The sequence below is a fragment of the Tasmannia lanceolata genome, unplaced genomic scaffold (genome assembly GCF_043159265.1).
Source record: "Tasmannia lanceolata isolate RefF3 unplaced genomic scaffold, GAP_Taslan_0.1 ptg000006l, whole genome shotgun sequence".
In the NCBI taxonomy this organism is placed as follows: Eukaryota; Viridiplantae; Streptophyta; class Magnoliopsida; order Canellales; family Winteraceae; genus Tasmannia; species Tasmannia lanceolata.
Genome location: NW_027518683.1, coordinates 34746080 through 34767128, shown reverse-complemented (window position 1 = coordinate 34767128; position 21049 = coordinate 34746080).

Sequence of the window (21049 nt, the reverse complement as noted above, 5' to 3'; positions counted from 1 at the left end):
AGTACCCAATCTAATCGTAATATCATAATAATAGGTAGAAATTGGATCAATTTTAAAACTCTATAAGTTGAAGTGTTAGAATTTCGTTTACAGGAATTGTTTATCAATTCATTTCCATTAGTATCTGTCGAAAATTCAAATTTGAGTAGAAAATTCTCTTTATTCCTTCGTTCATACGTATTTCATACGTATATGGAGTTGGATCAAATTTCATGTGATTCAGTAAACAGAATATAAATTCCATCATTGCTAGATTGATCTATCTGGTTTGATATGGTTCGATGAAGAGTAAGCCAATAATGGTATTATTTCGATAAATGGTAAACTTAAGATGCTCCGAGATGGAAATGAGGGAATGTTTACAATACCTGGATTTAGTCAGATCCAATTTGAGGGATTTTTTAGGTTCATTGATCAGGGCTTGACGGAAGAACTTCATAAGTTTCCAAAAATTGAAGATACAGATCAAGAAATTGAATTTCAATTATTTGTAGACTCATATCGATTGGTCGAACCGTTGATAAAAGAAAGAGATGCTGTATATGAATCACTCACATATTCTTCTGAATTATATGTACCCGCAGGATTAATTTCGAAAACTGGTAGAGATATGCAAGAACAAACCATATTTATTGGAAATATTCCTCTAATGAATTCCTTGGGAACCTCTATAGTAAATGGAATATACAGAATTGTGATCAATCAAATATTGCAAAGTCCCGAGATTTATTACCATTCAGAATTGGACCATAACGGAATTTCTGTCTATACCGGTAGCATAATATCAGATTGGGGAGGAAGATCAGAATTAGAGATTGATAGAAAAGCAAGAATATGGGCCCATGTGAATAGGAAACAAAAAAATATCTATTCTAGTTCCATCATCAGCTATGGGTTCAAATCTAAGAGAAATTCTAGATAATGTTTGCTACCCTGAAATTTTCTTGTTTTTCCCAAATGAAAAGGAGAAAAAAAAGATTGGGTCAAGGGAAAATGCCATTTTGGAGTTTTATCAACAATTTGCTTGTGTAGGTGGGGATCCGGTATTTTCTGAGTCCTTATGTGAAGAATTACAAAAGAATTTTTTTCAACAAAGATGTGAATTAGGAAGGATTGGTCGACAAAATATGAACCAGAGATTGAATCTTGATATTCCTCAGAACAATCTATTTTTGTTACCACGAGATGTATTGGCTGCTGCGGATCATTTGATCGGAATGAAATTCGGAAGGGCACCCTTGACGATATGAATCACTTGAAAAATAAACGTATTCGTTCTGTAGCAGATCTCTTACAGGATCAATTCGGATTGGCTCTGGTTCGTTTAGAAAATGTGGTTCGAGGAACTATATGTGGAGCAATCAGGCATAAATTGATACCGACTCCTCTCAGTTAGGGTAGGAGATGTTGAAGTAGCGCATGAAGTAGTCTCTATCCCCCCTATTAGTAAGGGCGGAGCTGCAACAAGCGAGGGAACTCATTTGAATTAGGTAATTGAGTGAATGCAATCTGTGCTTTAGTGCTCCTTCTATTCCAACTGGCATAGCAAACTAAATACTGGCCGGAAGGCTTCTAAAACAATGCAAAAGAAAAATGTTTGTAATTTTTTTATTTCGTGTAAAAAAAGTGGGAACTTTTAGGAACAATTTTCCTTTCCAAACTTTTCTAAAAAGCATTCCTACAACCAAGGTTTTAAAATTATGTTTCGGGGGTAATTTCGGTCCTCATCGAAATCAAAATTTTAGCCGAAATCCCTGAATTTTAGATGAAATTTGGTAAAGGCGCTCGAAGTGTCATTTTTTCGGCCAAAATTACTGAAATTTTGTCCTTTTTCGGCTGAAATTTTGTAAAGGAATAAAAAATTAATATTTGATAAAAAATGTCGACTGAAATTTCTAAAATGTCGACCGAAATTTGGTAAATTTCAGCAACTTCGGTTTCAAAATGTTTCGGTTTCGGTCTAAAATATTGTAAATTTCAGCAATTTCGGTTTCAGAATGTTTCGGTTTCGGTCCTCACTTCTATCCAAAATTTCGGATTTAAGACGAAATTTAAAACCTTGCCTACAACCCAGACAGGGGCTATAACTGGTGTTTGGATGTGGGGAAAAGAAAGTAATTGTTTGAATTTAATGAAGAATATCAAAATTGTTCGAAAAGTACTCTACCAGCATCACCATAGAATGAAACAAACCGTCCATTTGATGGACCGCAACGTAAATGGGTTGTCCCTGAAAAATTATTTCTATAGGATGATCCTAGTCCTCTGATCTACAGAGGAACTGCACATTATAGTATAGATCATATGGATTGGATCATACTGTGCAAATGATTTTGGGGCCACACCTTTTTTGTGGACCGATTGGATCATCCTATGGTGTGTACGCAAATGATACTGGCGCCTCAACCGATTTGCGTTGTTGGCCAATCTCCATATTGTGTAGAAAAACATTGGAGTATATACATTTTCGTGTGCCTGTTATTATAAGCTTAATAAAATCACATCTGACACGTCAGTTTCTAGTGTCTTGTATGATAAAGCTGACAAAACTATTAATATATTCAGTAACAAAGTAAGGGCAATGATAAATTCGCACCCCTGGAAAGAGGGCATGTGGCAGACTTTAATGCTTTTTTATGTCAATTTATGTTAATACGGTGTGGATTATCCTACAGATGGTGCGAATTTATCGTCGCCCCTAAAATAAGGTATCTGATAAAGCTTGTAAAGCTACCAGCTAACTTACGACAGCTGTCGCCAGAATGATTATTTTTTGTCTACATGTATTGCGTTGGAAGTATAGATAAGGGGCTAAAAAGGGTATTTAGTTTTCCAACCACTACGTGAAAGACCATTACGTGAACGACTGACGTGTTAAGAGGAGAGAATTTACAAAAAAATCATCCCTTTTCTCTTTACATGGTAAATGAGGGTACAGAAGGAAATCATAATTTGTTTCGACGGTTCAACCCGAAAGAAGTGACCATAAAAGCCCACAATATTCCACCTAGGAAATAAAAAAATTAAATACCTGACTTTTCAAGAACAGCAGGAAAAAAAATGGTATAAAGAAACCCTAAAAAATGCCTACAAAGAACGAAAGAAAAAGGGAAGAGATGGAACTTTAGAGAGAGAGGACCTTCTCGAGCTTCGCCAGCTGACGGAGACGACGGAAATGGTTTTCTGAAAAGCTTACTCGAGCCAAAGAGAGAGAGAGAGGATCAACGACAATTAGAGAGAGACTCTTTTTGATGGGTTAGAAGGAGACTTATTAGACAAAAAAATATCTTTGACGTATTAAGAGAGACAGGTGATAGGGGGACGCGTGGGATTTTAGGGCACGGGAGGTATTTCAAACTTAAAGGCGTGGGAATTGAGCATATGAGGCATTTTTCTACTTTAGCTGAGATGTTAATTCCACAGATTTTTTCAGAAAATTAAAAAAAGCCTGGCTTTTCCTCCCAGCTTATTATATATATATATATATATATATATATATATAATTAAGAGAAGCTACACATACGTGTAGCTAACTTAGCTACACCGACGACTTAAAATACAGTGGGCCCACATTGTTTTGGTGATCCAAACCATTCATTTGATAGGCCCTCACATAGATAGGGTGTGCCCTAAAAATCAGCTCTATTGGATGATCCCAACCCTTCAAACTGTGGAGGCAAAAATTGACAGATTTGTGAAGGTTTTTACATTTTCATTTTTGCCTCTACAAATCGTAGGGTTGGGATGATCCTATGGAGCTGATTTTTGGGCACACCCTATCTATGTGAGGGCCCATCAAATGAATGGTTTGCATCACCCAACCAATGTGCGGCCCACTGTATTTTAAGCCGTTGGTGTAGCTAAGTTAGCTACACGTATGTGTAGCTACACTTTTCTCATATATATATATATATATATATATATATATATATATATATATATATATATGAGAATAGAGTTCCTAAGGTGTCACCTCATATAGCTTATATGAGGTGGCGCTTAAAAACATAAGGGGCCCACTTTGGTTGGATGATCCAAAGCATTCATTTGATACGCCCTCACATAGATAGGGTGTGCCCAAAAAATCAACTTCATAGGATCATCCTAACCTTTCCATTTGTAGAGGTTGAAATGGATGGGTATAAACCTCCATAAATCTGCCCATTTTTAACCTCCATAAATGAAAGGGTTAGGATGATCCTATGGACCTGATTTTTTGTAGGCACCATATCCATCTAAGGGCCTTTCAAATGAGTGGTTTGGATCACCCCAAAAATGTGGGCCCTTTATGTTTTGTGAGCGCCACCTCATATAAGCTATATGAGGTGACACCTTAGGAACTCTATTCTCTCTCTCTCTCTCTCTCTCTCTCTCTCTATATATATATATATATATATATATATATATATATATATATATATATATATATATATATATGAGATTTGCTAAGCTCCATCGCAAAAGGCTTTTCGCGGTTGGTCTGTTGCATGCCAGACCAGCCACCTCGTGAATGGAGACAAAAGCTGTTGTCTTCATTAACAAGGTGGCTGGTCTGATGTGCGACAGACCAGCCGCGAAAACCCTTTTGCGATGGACTCTAGCAATTTCCATATATAATATATACTAAGCATGTTTTTCCGTTGTCATTTGTCTTTTTCCAAGAAAAGTTTTCCTTGGAAAGGTTTTTCCCTTGCTAAATTGAGTGCCGCTATTAATTTAAAGCCCCCCTATTAATTTGGATTTGCCGCTCTTAGAAAATTGAATTTAAAGCGATTATGTTCCCCAACTGAATTGGGTATTCCTCCCAATACAAAATCCATTTTCACACGCTATTAATTTGGGCCAACACATACCAAATTAAATTTGCCTCTTTCAATTTAGGTCTTGAGTACGAAATCCGTTTTGATGATAACCAATAGAAACCCTACTAATTCCCTACTAATCAGGAGATAACCTACAAATTAGGAGATACCAAGCATATCACTCATAATCTAGCACAAATTGGGTGCAAAATTAGTCATTTTTTAAAATTATTCTTTTGGAGTGGTTGAGTTGAAATGGTAAGCAAAAAAAAAAAAGAAGTTATGAGAAAAATTCTCTCCCTGCAAATATGGGAAGAAAATCTCTCGAAATTGCCACTATATATCGGCCACTAAATTTCATCCCTACAATTTTGGGGTTACTATTTTGATTTATGCTAACTTTCAGTTTCGTGCACATTTTGCCTCTAAAAGTTTGGTGCAAAATTAGGTGGTTTTATAATTTTTTTTCTTTCCAAGTGGTTCAGTTGAAATAGGAAGAGAAAAAGAATTTACGAGAAAAATTCTCTCCTTGCCAATATGGGAGAGAAAATCTCGTGAAATTGCACTGTTAATTTGCCCACTAACATTCATCCCTACGATTTTGTGGTTACTATAAGGGCCCATTTGGATACCTCAGATTTTGTATTTGGATTTGGAATTGAGTTTTTAGTACAAAATTGTAGACACCCCATTTTGACTGAACCCCAATAACTTGGTTTGGAAGGAAACCCTAGTAAACTACTGTTCTAGAGTCCCAAATTGTGTCTCGAGGAGGGTTAGGATCCTAAGTAGGTACTCTTAAAATTTCGTCGAAATCCGAGTTGGTTTGCTTAGCGAACGAGCCAAGATGAGTGTCGCAGTGCAAGTCCAGAAGAGGGGGTGGTTTATCCTGAAGAGGGGGTGTACTTATGAAAATACAGGTACTTGAGTTTGCTTTTCTTGCTAATAGGACAAAGCGGGAGGGCTTGCTTATCAAATTGCGCGCCCATCAATTAGGGGGGATGTCATTATCAGTGACCTTTCAAGGTTATAAAAACCAATGAAAAAAATCAAAGGCGTATTGTTCATTCTCGTGAGAAATTCCAGAAAGAGAGAGAGTGAGAGAGAGAGGAGAGAAAAATAGGGTTTCTCATATAAGTCTTTTCTCATGTTTTCAAAACCCTAGCTCAAGATCCAAGGCCTATCACCTACGAGATCTTCTTCTCAGGCAGATCTTTGCGTGAATTTCAGTTTCCGATCAACTTTTGTGGCTGATTTTCTAATATCTGTTGCATTCATTTTCAGATCTATTTTTTTTTTAAAGAAACCCTAACTCAAAGATCTCTAAAAACCTTAGATCTGTTTTGATAAACTCTAGCTCAAAAATCCTCGAAATTCTAGATCCAATTTACTTTCTTCATTTTCTTCTTCCAAAAGCTCAGATCCAGCGATATTTCTGGAGTTTGGCTGATTTAGTTAGATATGCTTACCTTACTTCCTCCATTACCAATCTATAGAAGGATCGAGAGATAGGAAATTAAAGAGATCATTGAGAGAAAATGGGGATCTGGGGGTTTCCATTTGCAAGGAAGGCTTGCTAGAGAAGATTCTAGGGTTTCATTCGCTGAAAATCTAAAGAGTTAGAGAGAAAAGTGAAAGGGAAGAACCTCTGTTCTTTTGGCCATCATCCCCAGCCAAGTTCCGGCCAAAAATTCTAGTGAAGCTTGTCCTCTTCGATCGTAGTGATCCTGCGTGGGAATTGGTAGTTTTATACATTAGAAGAGAAAAGATCCATCATAACTTGTTGATTTCTGCAACTTTGAGGAGAGGATAGCAAAAAAGTTCGTTTACTATGTGACTTTGATCCAAAAACATAGGTAAATCCCTGAGGAAAAGTAATAGAGAAGGTAAGCCTATCTTAATATATTTTTTATTTTATCTTATCCTTTTCTTGATGCATTCATGAACAAGTCTTATGATTTTCTCTTCGTTTTTCCTCTATACTGAATTGGAATGGATTGATTTTTCGTTTGCTATTTGATTGAACTTCATCTATTCCTTTTCGTTTATACACAGTACATGTCTTGAGGAATATAGAATTTCACTTTCATTTCTAGTTTATAACAGTCCAGAAAGCATTAATTGATAAGCTGTATTGTGTGATGAGCCAATTGTAAAAATTCAACTTTGAATTTTAGGGTGTTCAGGTTAAAAGTTCAGTTAACTTTGTTTGGATGCCTGCATATTCTAAAATCTGCACAATAGAGATTATGTGTTCTGTCTTGGTGTTATATTTTTAGATTTATTCTTTTAGTTAAGTTAAAATGTTTCAAGAATAAAATTGTATGTGGAGTTCACGTTGAGTTGTTTGAATCTTTAATCATGTCTCCATTTATTAAGTTGAATAGAGGTGTTGATCCTGAAGGGAGCCTTAATTGTTTGTTTCCTAATAATACCGTAATATGCTAGGATGATATTTGATGCATAATTTGAGAGCCTTCACTTGATTGATTTTGTAGGGATGATATGGATCTTTGATGGGCCTGGTAGTAGTAGATTTCTTTACTGATTTTAACCTTGATTTTTACTTAGATACTCTGAGTTATAAATGGTTTTGGTCGTTCCCTGTGTCATGAATTAATTTTACTTCTCATGTGTGATTGATTTGGTAATACAAATGGACTCTAATGACTTATAATCTCAATTATCATCTTTTCGACATCTTATGTGAGTAGAAAAATCTTGCCAATACCTAAAAGTTTTGTGATTTAAAAGCATGTCCCAAATCATTTTATTCCCTGAAAGGGTTTCATTTGTAAAATGGAGTGTCTACACAATTTTGTTGGGAATTTTTCATAAGTAACATGTTTAGTTTTTTCCAACTCTCTGATGGGTTGGAATGGGCTGACAGGATATATAACTAATGTGCTATTTATCTTCTACATTTGCTATCTTAAAAGTGTGTATGTAAAATTCTGAAGTTATACATTAGCTTGAAGAGTAATATCCAGAGTAGCTTTTGTCTATGCTCAGATTCTTTTTTTTTTAGAATTACAGGTTTCAATAGGGTCACTTTAAATTTATAGCATATGTGTGAATGTCATAATAGTAGGATTAATTCCTTGTATGCTTTTGTCTTGACTCCCTGCTCGTTTGTCGAAGTAATTAAGATAGAATGCTATTCTTTCCTTTCCGTATTGTTTTGCTTCTTTCTTTGCTCCCGTGGCTTTAGGTTAATGATTGGGTTCTGTTTCTAGCTGAGAATCTTTATTGATGTTTAGGAGAAATATTAAGATCTGATTTACTCATGCCTTCTAAGGATTATCATAGAAAGGGCGATAAAGGCGTTGGCCCAAGCCCATTCTTAGGGGACTTACTCAGTCCAAGTAGCGCTTCTCTCCATTATATAGTAGACTAACACAGTCTTTTAGACATCTTTTAGATAGCAGACCCCTTGTCATTCCAAGGGCAATGAAAGAGTCATCTAGAGCTCTCATTTAGGAGACCATTGTGGTCTCATTAGGGAGTTATATTAGGAGACATGCTTTGTCTCCTTCAGGCGATCCTCCCTTGGAGACAAGCCTTATCGTTTAGAGCCTATCCCTTAGGGAGTTGCCTTAGTTTAGTAGGGAGTTTATTCATTGGAGGCATGCCTTGCCTCATTTATAAAGCCCCTATTTGGAGATAAGCCTTGTCTCATTTAGAGAGTTGCCTCTTTAGGAGGCTTACCTAGCCTCATATTAGAGCAACCTCTTCCTCTAGAGCGAATCTTTGACTTATTTGCCCCCATTCTTGGTAGCATTAATAGCCAGTCTTTGACTTATTTGCCCTCGCATTTTGGTAGAGTTATTAGAGAGTCTTTGACTCATTCGTCCTTTAGGTGGTATTATTAGAGAGTCTTTGACTCATTCGTCCTTTTGGTAGCGTTACTAGATAGTCTTTGACTTATTTGTTCATCCCCTTCTTTAGTATTTTTAGTTAGGAGTTTCTCCTTAGTGTTGTTGTCACTTTTCTGTAGAGACTAGCACAATCTTATTAGATCTTTGCTTGTATGGGATCTTAGATCATTTTTTCTTGTCTTTGACATTAGTTTACCCGTTTTAGGGGTTTCCCCTATTAGGTCTTTGACCAAAATGGTGAAAGCATTTAAAAATCCAAAAACATCTAAAACATTTTAAAAAAATCTAAAAAAATATTGGAAAAGCTTTAAAATCTAAAAAAATTGAAACATTCAAAACTCAAAAACATTTGAAAACCAGAATAATTCATTCAAAGAGTTAAAAGTTTTAGTGGTAATTAGGAGAGTTGATTCCGAACTACGTGATCCTCTTCCATGAGGTTCGTAGCGCAGCTTGGGATTTTTTATCCCAAGTCCAGCCAATTTTTGTAAATAAATATTTTTAAATCTTCAAACTTTGTAAATAGACTTTGTAAATTTTTTAAAAATCGTTCAAACAACTTTAAAACCTTGTTTTAAAAAAGATCATCCTCTACAGTTAGGAGTTTGTCCTAGATAGCGAGTTTTAGAGTTAGGAGTTTGTCTTTGATGTGTTGTGTGTTTTGTTTGTGTTTGTGTTCGAGTTAGGAGTTTGTTACGCCTCCGTCCGGTCAGTTGGCGATTTACATCGATCGACTGATGACTAGGTCTAAGATGCGTTAATGATCCCATTATTTTTCTTAGGACACACAGCCTAGTTACACATAGGTTGTAGGGAACCACCTGCATTAGCTTAGGGCTAACCTGCATTTAGTTAGGGCAAATAGAGTGTCCTAAAATCCACAATCCACTGGAATTTAAATAATCGCACAAGAAGCTTTAATAACTAGTCCGGTCTTTTAGGTCGGGTTTAGGATAGAGGTCTAGATGTCTTAGGCATCATAGCTTAGAATATGTGTGAAGAACTACATGACTATGATTCTCATGGAGGCGGGGATACGTAGGCGGCTTGGATGAACATCAGACCATCCAAGAGTTGAGGAGTACGTTTAGAGTTTAGGATTTGTCTTGTTGTATCATATGTGATGTCGAGTTGTGTTATTGTTCTGTTGTGTTTTCTTACTTTTCTGTACAGACCTTATACCTTTAGCTGTAGTATGCATGTGCTTGTCCATCAGAACTTAGACACCAATTAAGCATGACACTTATAGCGATGCTTAGGTGACACTTCTTTCATTATTTTGTGTGCGCTTAATCTTCCATCCCCGGGTCATGCATGTTTAGGTAGACGTTCGCTCGGGGATATTTGTTCCCATTTCACATGTTTTTTGCCCAAAACTCTTCGAAGTTAATAATAAATGGCATAAGAGACCAAGTTGCACTCAGAAGAAATTGTGGGTGCTCTTCAGACCTTCTCCATTCGTAATCAGGCACGAGCCCATATATATTTCTTGTTATCCATGGTATACATAGCATTTTTTTTTTGGGGTTCCATGGCCTATCTATGGATGGCGACTCTGAGTTTGTTTTAGGTACGTCTTGGTTTTAGGATTTATCCTTGGATCAAGAGGTATCTCATTCATTTTGTATCGCCACTCGTGCTATGTTATGAGGGTGGCATCCGTTTCGAGAGTTCCTTGGTAGAGCTCTCCTTCGCGTGGATGATCCAGAGGCCGTTGGGGGCTCGTCCCCCACCTCTCTCTCAGGATCGGGGTCCACAAAAATGAATAGATCTGGCAGCTCATGTTGAGGGAGACAGAGAGGGAAGGGGGTAATTCCTGCTGCAAGGGAGAGGTTGATGAGCCAAGAGGGTGATGGAAAGTGTCAGATCTGTGGATTTCCAATTTCTTATTTCCACAGCTTATTTGTAAATCTAATTGTTTTCTGTTGGAGAATAAGGGGTCTAATCTATGGCTTATTCGAACCCAAAAGTATGCTACTCAAAGCCAAAATTATTTTCTGTTGAAAAATCCAGAACCAAAATCTTAAGGAGATTGTACTTATCTGTTTTGGAAGGAAAAACTATTTTGTAAATCGAACTGAAAGGAAGAAGGCTGAGTCGTGCCACTTGGTCACTCTCTTTAAGAATAGTATCAGCCCCCTACCGGTGCAACCGGGATCCGTGAATCGACGCTCCAAGATAAAACAGCCAAATATTGCTCCAGTCTACGTGCACTCGCTGACTAGTCCACCCAGAACCACTATAGAACTATGCTCAAATAGGAAGGGAATGGAGGAAGAAGAGGAACAGAAAAATCGAACAGAACACTTTCTTCGTTTGTAAAAACGTTGTGGATTTTTGTGTGTCAAAACCAATCTGTCTCGTCTCCTTTTATAGACCCGAAGGCGTCTGTTGAGGAGAGTTAATGGTAGGTTGTGACTGTTGAGGAAAAGCCACCATTAAAGCCATTAACATTTCTCTCCCAATAGTCACTTTTATGACCGTTGGAGATTTGAAACGGATTTGCAATTAATGGGGTGTGTCCATATCAAAATCAAGGGGTGAAAATCAAAATGTTTTTTGCAATAAAAAGAATCTTTTCATTTAAACCCAAACCCAAACCCGAACCACGGGCCACGTCCAGGCACGCGCGCGTGTTTTTTACACATGGCTCGTGCTCTTATAAAAGCCTAGGATCCAACAAATTCTAAAGCCCCTTAAATGCCCAAGCCTTTCTCCAACTCTCCATCTTATATGGATGAGAAACTTTCTCACAAGTTCCAATGTGGGACTATTTATTTTGCCTTGCTTTTAGAGAGCACAACAAGCACACACACTCCAAGGTCTTGGGTTCAAGTCCCCATTCAAGAAAAAGAGTTTTGCTTTCAAAACAACATAGGAAAACTTTAATTTGAATCTTCTCTCCAAATTTTAAACACAAAGAAAAGGCATCTTTGACTTTTCAATTTTAAAAATTATTTAAAATTTTCCAACAAATCCCCTACAAGATTCAAAATACAATTTGAGTTTGAAAACGAAAGCCTCTGAGCACATTAGAAAAATAGAGTGAATTCATTCCAGTATCTTTTGAACTTCAACTGATATTTAGTATAAACAGATTACGTTACCGAGTACGGGTAGAGTTAGACTCCTTCAACCTTTTCTCGTAGGTGTAACCGACTAACCTGTCACCCACACCTTACATTCGATTCCTTGGTGATTTATTCACAATTTTGGAATATTTTGGCCTTGTTCTTCTCTTGGTTCTCATGAATGTTCTAGAGAATTACCCATTAAATTCTCATAGGAAGCGACCACACCTCCACATTCACTTAGGTCAGTCATCAAGTATGCACTGCAAGTAACATACCACCTAATACAAGTTATGAACTGATTAAGAGTACATAACTCATCCTTCCTCATTTGCAGTGAACACTATCTTCCATCATTTTGCATCTAGGAGTAGGGGTGATAGTGTTAATAAACCATCCGGTGACTTCTTAGTACCCATTGAACCTAATTCCAAGGATCTCCTTTCACATAGGTTGGGTGTCCAACACTAATGGTTTAAGCCACGGGCTTTAACCCTATTCCTTGTGATGCCTCATAAACCACCTTGTTTATTTGTGGATTTGTCAGAGGATTTGCCAGATTCCTCTCCGACTTTACAAAGTCGAATACTATTGTTCCCTCACAGAAGTATTGCTTTACCAAATTATGCCTTAAGCGAATATGCCTTCTTTTGTCATTATAGGTCTTACTTTTGGCCTTGGCTAAAATAGCTTGGCAGTCACAGTGTAGAAACACCGTGGGAACTGGCCTTGGTCATAAAGTCACATCTGCCATAAAATTCCTAAGCCATTCGGCTTCAGCTCTTTCTAGGGCTAAGTTATAAATTCTGCTGCCATATTGGAACTTGTACTACATGTTTGTTTAACCGATTTCTAAGAAATCGCACCACCACCTAGGGTGAATACATATCCACTGGTAGACACTGAATCTCTTGAGTCAGAGATCCAATTCACATCATTATAGCCTTCCAAGACAGCAGGAAACTCCTTAAAGTGCAGTTCAAAGTTTATTGTACCCTTTAAGTACCTCAATAACCTGGTCAAAGCCTGCCAGTGTTCATGTTCTGGTCTATGTGTGTGTTGACTAAGTTTTTCAACTGCTAGTGCTATGTCAGGTCTAGTGCAGTTCATCAAATATGACACTGAACCTATAATCCTTGAATATTCTTTCTGAGATACCATCTCAGCTTTATTTTTCTTCAAGTGAACCTGACAATCTAAAGGTGTCTTTACATGTGAACTATCATATTGTTCAAGTTTCGTTAGAATGTTCTCTACATAGTGAGACTGAGACAATATTATTTCATTTTTTTCTGATGATTTTCATTCCTAGAATTACATTAGCTTCACCCATATCTTTGGTTTCAAAGTTTGACATTAAGAATCTCTTAGTGGATTTCACTATGTCCAAACTAGTACCCATAATCAGTCTATCATCTACATATACACAAAGTATTACACTTTTATCACCATTAAACTTATTGTAAACAATCTATCAGATTCATTTATCTTATAACCATTTGTAATTAAGACACTATCAAACTTTTCATCCATTATTTAGGTGCTTGTTTCAAGCCATATAGTGACTTAATTAGTTTACACTTTTTTTTCATGTCCAGATACAATGAATCGTTCTGGTTGTTTAATGTAAATTTCTTCTTCTAAATCTCCATTTAAGAAGGTTGTCTTTACATCTATTTGATGTATCACCAGTTTATGTATAGAAGTTATAGCTAATAGTGTCCTAATGGTGGACAACCTAGCAATAGGAGAGTAGGTATCAAAATAGTCTATCTATTTTTTCTATCTAAAGCCTTTAGCCACTAGTCTTGCTTAAACTTATCAATTGACTCATTTGGTCTAAGCTTTTTTTTTTTTATAAATATCCATTTTCTATCTAGTGCTTTAGTTCAAGGTGGAAGGTCCACTAATTTTCGTGTGGTTTTCTATTATAGAATCTAATTCACTTTTAATAGCTTCTTTCTAGAATACAGCATTTGGAGATGTTAGAACTTCAGTATAAGTTACAGGATCTTTATCTATTAGATAGGTAAACATCCCATCTCCTAGATTTGTTTCCTTCCTTTGTCTTTTACTTCTTCTGAGTTCTTAAAACTCAAGATCCAATTCCTTTTCAATTTCAGTTCGATTCCTTAAATCATTATTAGGTACTTTAGGAATTACTTTCTTCACAGGAAAATAATGTTCAAAGAACTCTGCATCCCTAGATTCAATTATTGTGTTATATTCTAGGATATTTTCAACTGATTTCAAGACTAGAAATTTATAAGCTGTACTGTTTTGTGCATATCCTATGAATACACAGTCACAAGTTTTAGGTTCCAGTTTTCTTTTCTTAGGTTCAGGTATTCCAACCTTATCCAAACAACCCCAAACACTTAAGTGAGTTAAGCTATGCATCTTTTTATGCCACAATTCATATGTAACAACCCGGATTTTTAGAAATACATAACTCGGAGCATAGGAGAATATTAAATACTAAATTACATCATTTTTCTCAAAGACTTTCATTATTCCCAAGATCTCAAATACAACAACCATGTTTAGAGAGTTTATAGAAATTAGGTCTAACTTATTACATCTTAATTCAAGACATAGTTAGGACATTTTTGTCCTTTGGAACAATTCTAGATTCAACTCTAGCATTCCTCATCTTTCATCTTTACTTCACCTGGGAGTTGGAACAATAAAACAAGGAAAAAGAGTGAGCTGAAATAGCCCAGTAGGGTATAAACAGTAAGTGATGTAGAATTGTCAAGCTCATAAGAACATGATATTTTGTAGATAAAACATCTCACGTTATAAACATGGAAAGAAAGAATAATCACAACATATTTTCCAAACGTATAGAGAAAACTTACAGAACATGACATCAAAAAATATATATATGGACTTCATTAAGCATAAATGCTTTAATTCATAGCCATATCTCAGCCCATTCAAAGTCGTACCTCGGCTCATAATCCTCTAGATTTACACCCTCTAGAGTCGTCATTACCCACGTGCACATGGAGGACTATAACGCGTCCACCCGTCATCATATCATAACTTAGTCCATATTCAGAATTAGGGTATAACAAGATAAACCCTAAACATAAACATATCTCACGGAAACAAGTTTCGAGGATACAAATAGAATTATAGCTTTATCAGTAAAATCATTTATCTGAAAAGAATGGGGTCTGAAAGAAAGGATCCCCCTTAGATTCTCATAAGTTGTGGATTTCAGAAGGATAGAAACTCTTATGACAATTGGGAATAAAGAGAATCAAAGAATAGAAAATACTTACATCCAATATAGCAAAAGAGAATCAAAGGGAAGAAAACCCCTACATCAAGTTTAGTAAAAAGAGAATCAAAAGATAGGGAACCCTTATAGCAAAAATAGAATTAAAGGAAAGGAAAACCCCTACCTGAAAATTTTTTGATCACAGGTTTTTCGAGCTTACACCTTGGAGTGGATTGAACTGCAAATATCCTGTAAAAATTTAATATATTCAAAGCAGTGTCCTTGTTGTCCAGATAGTGTCCTTTCTGTCTAATTTATGCTTCAGGGCAGTGTCCTTTCTGTGCAATTTATTTTATGGTTACTATGCTTAGCAGTTCACCATTCTTTGGTTTAGTTTACTTCTTTGCTACTTTGCTCAGCAGTTCGCCTTTCCTTAGTTAAAGTTTATTTCATGGCTACTATGCTTAGCAGTTCACCTTTAAGTTTATTTCACGGTTACTATGCTAGTAGTTCACCGTTCAAATATTTTTAAGGCTTGCATCGTGAGGCATTATTAATCCACATAGCTAAGTCATTTTTATAAATTAAACCTCCATTATGAATAAAAACTTCTCACGGGAGTTTCTAATATATAATGATAAAACTTGCATAATCTATAGCGAGTTTCGCCTCTTATGCATGCTTCATCCCAATATTTTGGAAACAAAATCTAACATAGGTGGTAAAACCGACCCATATTAGTAATACCCATGACAAATAACTTTAAAACTATCTATTATGATGCATATTAAAGACTTATTTTAGTGGTGATGAACAGGAAAAAGTAGTTTCCCTAAGTCTTTTTCTTTCTCTTTTCTCCTCTCTCTCACTCTCTCTCTCTTCCTCTATCTCTACTTTTCCTTAACACTCTTTCTTTTCTCTCTCTCTTCCTTTCTATTTTTCTTCTTCTTCTTTTCCTCTATTTATAAGGAAAGCTGAAGTGAATAGTGACCTTTGAATAGTGACCGAATAGTGAATGGATAGTGACACTGAATAGGGAACAACAACTTTCATAACTTTCGTCAACTTTTTCAACTACTGTCTTAAATGCATTTACGAAAATATATAAATAGTAAAGGTATAATTAAATGAATAGTAAAGGCTACTTGAATAGTAACTGAATGATTAATATTATTTAATTATTATTTTCATCGGTAAAGCGTAACCACTCATTAATGCTAGTGGTTGTGGAGTTCACCCGCTTAGTAAGTGAGTTAATGAAAGTGGTTGCGGTGTGTCCTTCCGGTAGTGGTTCCCACTAATGATGGGTCCCGCTGGCGGTGGGTCTTGCTATTTCTGGGTCCCACTGATGGTAGGACCCGCTAGGGTGGGACCCGCGTGTGGTGGGGCCCGCTGGTGAATAGTACTTGGTGGGTCCTACTATCAATTAGTAAATATGAATAGTGAAATAATGTCAATGCATAGTAATTTTGAATAGTGACTATTGGTAATATTCAATATATGTAAGTATATCTACTCATTTCTAATTGACATCTGGGCGATGGCTTAGTGGGTAGGAAGCCGTTCAATCCACGCTCAGCGTCGGGTTCGAATCGCGTAAGCCCTATTATGCCAGATGTCATCATGCCCGATTAACTCGGGAAAAAATGAGTAATGGCCGATGATTATCCACCTATGAGGCTATTTTTATTTATTATATATATATATATATATATATATATATATATATATATATATATATATATATGAGAAAACTGTTGGTCCGCTTAAGCGCACCAACGTTTCGTGCGTTGAAGGGTTTCTGTAAAGAGAAAAACGATCGTTGGGTTTTCTGCTTCAATCTGCTGTAAACGAACGAGGGTTGGGTTTGAAGGCCTCAAGAGAAAAACGGGGTTGGGTTTTCTGATTCAAGAGAAAAACGAACGACGGTTGGGTTTTCTGCTTCAAGAGAAAAACGAGGGTTGGGTTTTCTGCTTTTCTTTGAAAAATGAGGGTTCGGTTCTGCTGCTTCTTGCCTCCAAACCAACGAGTTTGGTTCTCTCTTTTCCGACGGCTTGGTTCCCTTCCAGGTTAGTACGATTTTCATTTTTTTTCCTTCAATCTCTTTTTTTTTTGCTTTTCTTTCCTTCCTTACAGTAGATTGAATCATCTTTTACACAGAAAAACGAGGGTTGGGTTTTCTGCTTCAAGAGAAAAATGAACGAGGGTTGGGTTTTCTGCTTCAAGAGAAAAACGAGGGTTCGGTTCTGCTGCTTCTCGCCTCCAAACCAACGAGTTTGGTTCTCTCTTCTCCGACGGCTTGGTTTGCTTCCAGGTTAGTATGATTTTCATTTTTTTTCCTTCAATCCCTTTTTTTTGCTTTTCTTTCCTTCCTTACAGCAGATTGAATCATTTTGCACACATACAAAAATCAGATTTTTCCTCTGGGCAGATTGTTCAGTTGTTTTCAATTCTTCAGTTGTTTTTTATCTTGAATCATTTTTCACACATACAAAAATCAGATTTTTTCCTCTGGGCAGATTGGTCAGTTGTTTTCAATTCTTCAGTTGTTTTTTATCCTTTTTTTTTTTGCTTTAGTTGACTGTTTGGATTCATCCTTAACTTCAAGGGTTATTGGACAAGATTAAAATGAAGAAACCAGAAAACTGTAGATCTATTTCAAGGGTTTTCTTCAGTTGTTTAAGGTTCCTTGTTTAAGGTGGAACCTTAGTTCTATTGGAGCAGATTTTAATCCCTTGAACCTTATATTGTAATCTATGTCGAGGGTTTTGTTCACTTCTTTTCAATTCTTCAGTTGGTTTTTATTATTTTTTTAATTTAGTTGAGTGTTTGTATTCATCCTTAACTTCAAGGGATATTGGACAAGATTAAAATGAAGAAACCCTACTTTGGATTTATCAGGTCGTCTACGTCCATTAACCCTTATAATTGGGTTTTAGGGGACAAGATTAAATTGAAAGACCTACATTCAAATGTCATATGCAACAGGTTTACCTACATTCAAATGTCTACTTGTTATTTATAATGCGGGTACATTCTTATTTTTCTCTTCTTTCAATTACTAGAAAAATGGAACCAACCTCTTCGCAACCATGTGGGTTACGTGTCGATGATAATGACCGTGCACAATCTGATTTTGTTGATGATGCTTTATCGCAAGCCTCCGGGTTAGGTATTGAAGAAGTTGACGCCCATGGTCTTATTGTGGTTGATGATGGGGATGATGACAGGGTTAATCTGATTGAAGATAATATAGAATGTCCAGATACTGATATGAATGACGAAGATGAGGGTGATAGTACGCCCAACAAGGCTGCTAGTGAGAATAGTAGTGTGAATAAGCCGTTTCTGAACCAAGTGTTTGATGATTGGATGTCTCCCTTTGAATTCTACAATTCTTATGCACGGGCTACTGGTTTTGGATTACGGAAATCCAGTACAAATAATTCTAAAAAAACAAATGTTGTGAACTCAAGGAAATTTGTGTGTGATAGAGAGGGGGTGAAAAAGTATAATGCAAATAAAGTGGATGATGGTAAGGAAAGGAGGGAACGACGAGTTGTCAGATTGAATTGCAAAGCTAAGATGACCATAAAACTAAGAGATGGGAAGTGGGTAGTGACCACCTTTGATGACATTCATTCTCACATTCTGACCTCCCCACTGAAGAGGCAACTGCACCGTTCCCATAATAGATTCAGTAAGAGTGAAAGTGTTAAGACGTTGATTGACTGTCTCAATGAGACCCAGATGCGGGCTGCGAGGATTGCAAAGGCAATTAATTCAACAAACGATGGAATATCATGTGTGGTAACACCTGATCAAGTTGCTTCCCATTTGAGAAAAAAGAGGGTGAACAATATAGGCCAAGAAGCTGTCTTAGTGGCCAACCATCTTCAAAAGAAGCGATCAGAAGACCCGAATTTCTTTTTCTCGATGGAGTTGGATACGGATGGGACCTTCTGATCTATGTTCTGGGTTGACTCTAGGGCTAGAGATGCTTATATGACATTAAGCGATGCCATTGTATTTGATGTCACTTACAAAACCAATAGGTTATCTCTGCCATCTGTACCGTTTACGGGAGTGAACCATCATAGACAGTTGACCCTATTCGGATGTGCGCTGTTAGCTAATGAGACAGAGGAAACCTTCAGTTGGTTATTTGAACAGTGGTTGACATGCATGCATGGTAAAGCACCTGATGCAATTATAACTGATATGGATCCGGCCATGAAAAATGCAATTGGAAGAGTTTTTCCACACACCCATCATAGGTTTTGTTCGTGGCACATACACAGGCATCTGCTTGAGCATGTTGCAGAGGGATTCAACTAGTGATTTTTTCAAAAAGTATGGAGGATTGTGAGCAGTTGTGGGAAGATTTGGTTTGTAAATATGAAATCGGGGAAAGTGATTGGTTATCTAGGATGTGGGAGCGGCGAGAGCATTGGGTTCCAGCATATTGGCGAAATACATTCCCTGCAGGAATGACTTCGAGTCAACGTAGCGAAAGCATGAATGCATTCTTTGATGGATATGTGAATAGCAAAACTGGCTTGCATGAGTTCTTAGATGCATGTGATAGAGCACTGGATCAATGTCGTAAAACAGAAGCCGAAGAAGATTTCAAGTCGAAATATTCGAAGGCAAGTATGAAAAGATAGCCCATTGGAAGAAGAGGCGGGGATATTCTATACGAGGAATATGTTTAACATTTTTCAGGATGAGTTGAGGGATAGTACTGGTTATTGGTACGACCACTTGAGCAAGGATGGGGCCGTGGAAGAATATTTGGTAGGGCCTAGAAATGATGTGAAGAGTAGATGGTTTAGGGTATTTTATGATGATTTCGATGGAGTGACTGTCAAATGCGATTGTGCTAAGTTTGAAAAGGAGGGGATCTTATGCAAACATATCCTTCGTATTATGGATACGAAACAATTGAAGAAGGTCCCCGACCATTACACATTGAGGAGATGGTCTATTCAGGCAATGTATCAAGTAGGGGGTACAATATCTACAAGGCCACAAGTGGGTAGTAGCATGAATCCATTTCAAAGGTGGTGCCTAATCTCAAGATGACAACGAATGTTTGATGGACCCGGAAGAGATGAGAAAGTTTTCAACAGGATGACTGAACTTTGTGATCTTCTTTTCGCTGAAGAAGAACAAAAGCAGAAAGAAAAGGACGTTACATTGGAGACTAGTGAGATACCAATCGTTGGTAGCGAAGTATATTCAAACTTTGGCGTGAGTCAAATACCTGAAATCACAATTTGAGACCCACCAATTGCGAAGACCAAGGGCCGTCCAAAGAATCCAACAATTGAAATCTAGCTTAGAGACATCTGTATCCCAACCAAAGAAACGGACGTGCAAATCCTGTGGCAGAAAAGAACATTATAAGTCGACATGTAAAAAAAAGGCCAGGTTTGTTTTCTTGCCTATTTATTCATTTGTATGTGTACATGGAGTGATATTTGTTAATGTTTATATATTAATTCAGTTATGGTGAATGCTAATAGAAGCCTAAAAGAAAGCACAAAGAGGAAGGTGACGTAGAGGAAGATGAAGAGGAAGAGGAAGAAGAAGAGGCATAGGAGGAGTACGTATAAACTATGATCTATCTCATGTATTTATTTGAACTATTTTTAGTTTGTTACTTTCTGAGCATAAGTAATTACTCCGTTTACATTAATAGTTCACATGAGTAGTCCATTTTCATTCTTTATTTATTTTAGATTATGATTGGCAACAGTTGTAATCGATTTTTTTTTTTTTTTTATGATCCAGATGGAGGAACCTGGTGGACGAGGCAGGTAAACAATTCTGAGATGCTCTATGAAATGAGCTGAGATGCTCACAGAAATGTTTTGGGTCCATTGTGGCAATTTTTTCTGTTTTCTCTCACGTTGTCCTGTTTATAGCAATTTTTTGGGGCCATTGAGGCATTGCTCTTGTTTTATTGATACATTATGACTCTTTATAAGACAAATTTGGAATGCAATTAGAAAATCCCGACTTTCCTGATGGCAACACCATGATGCCATATTAAGACTATAAAGT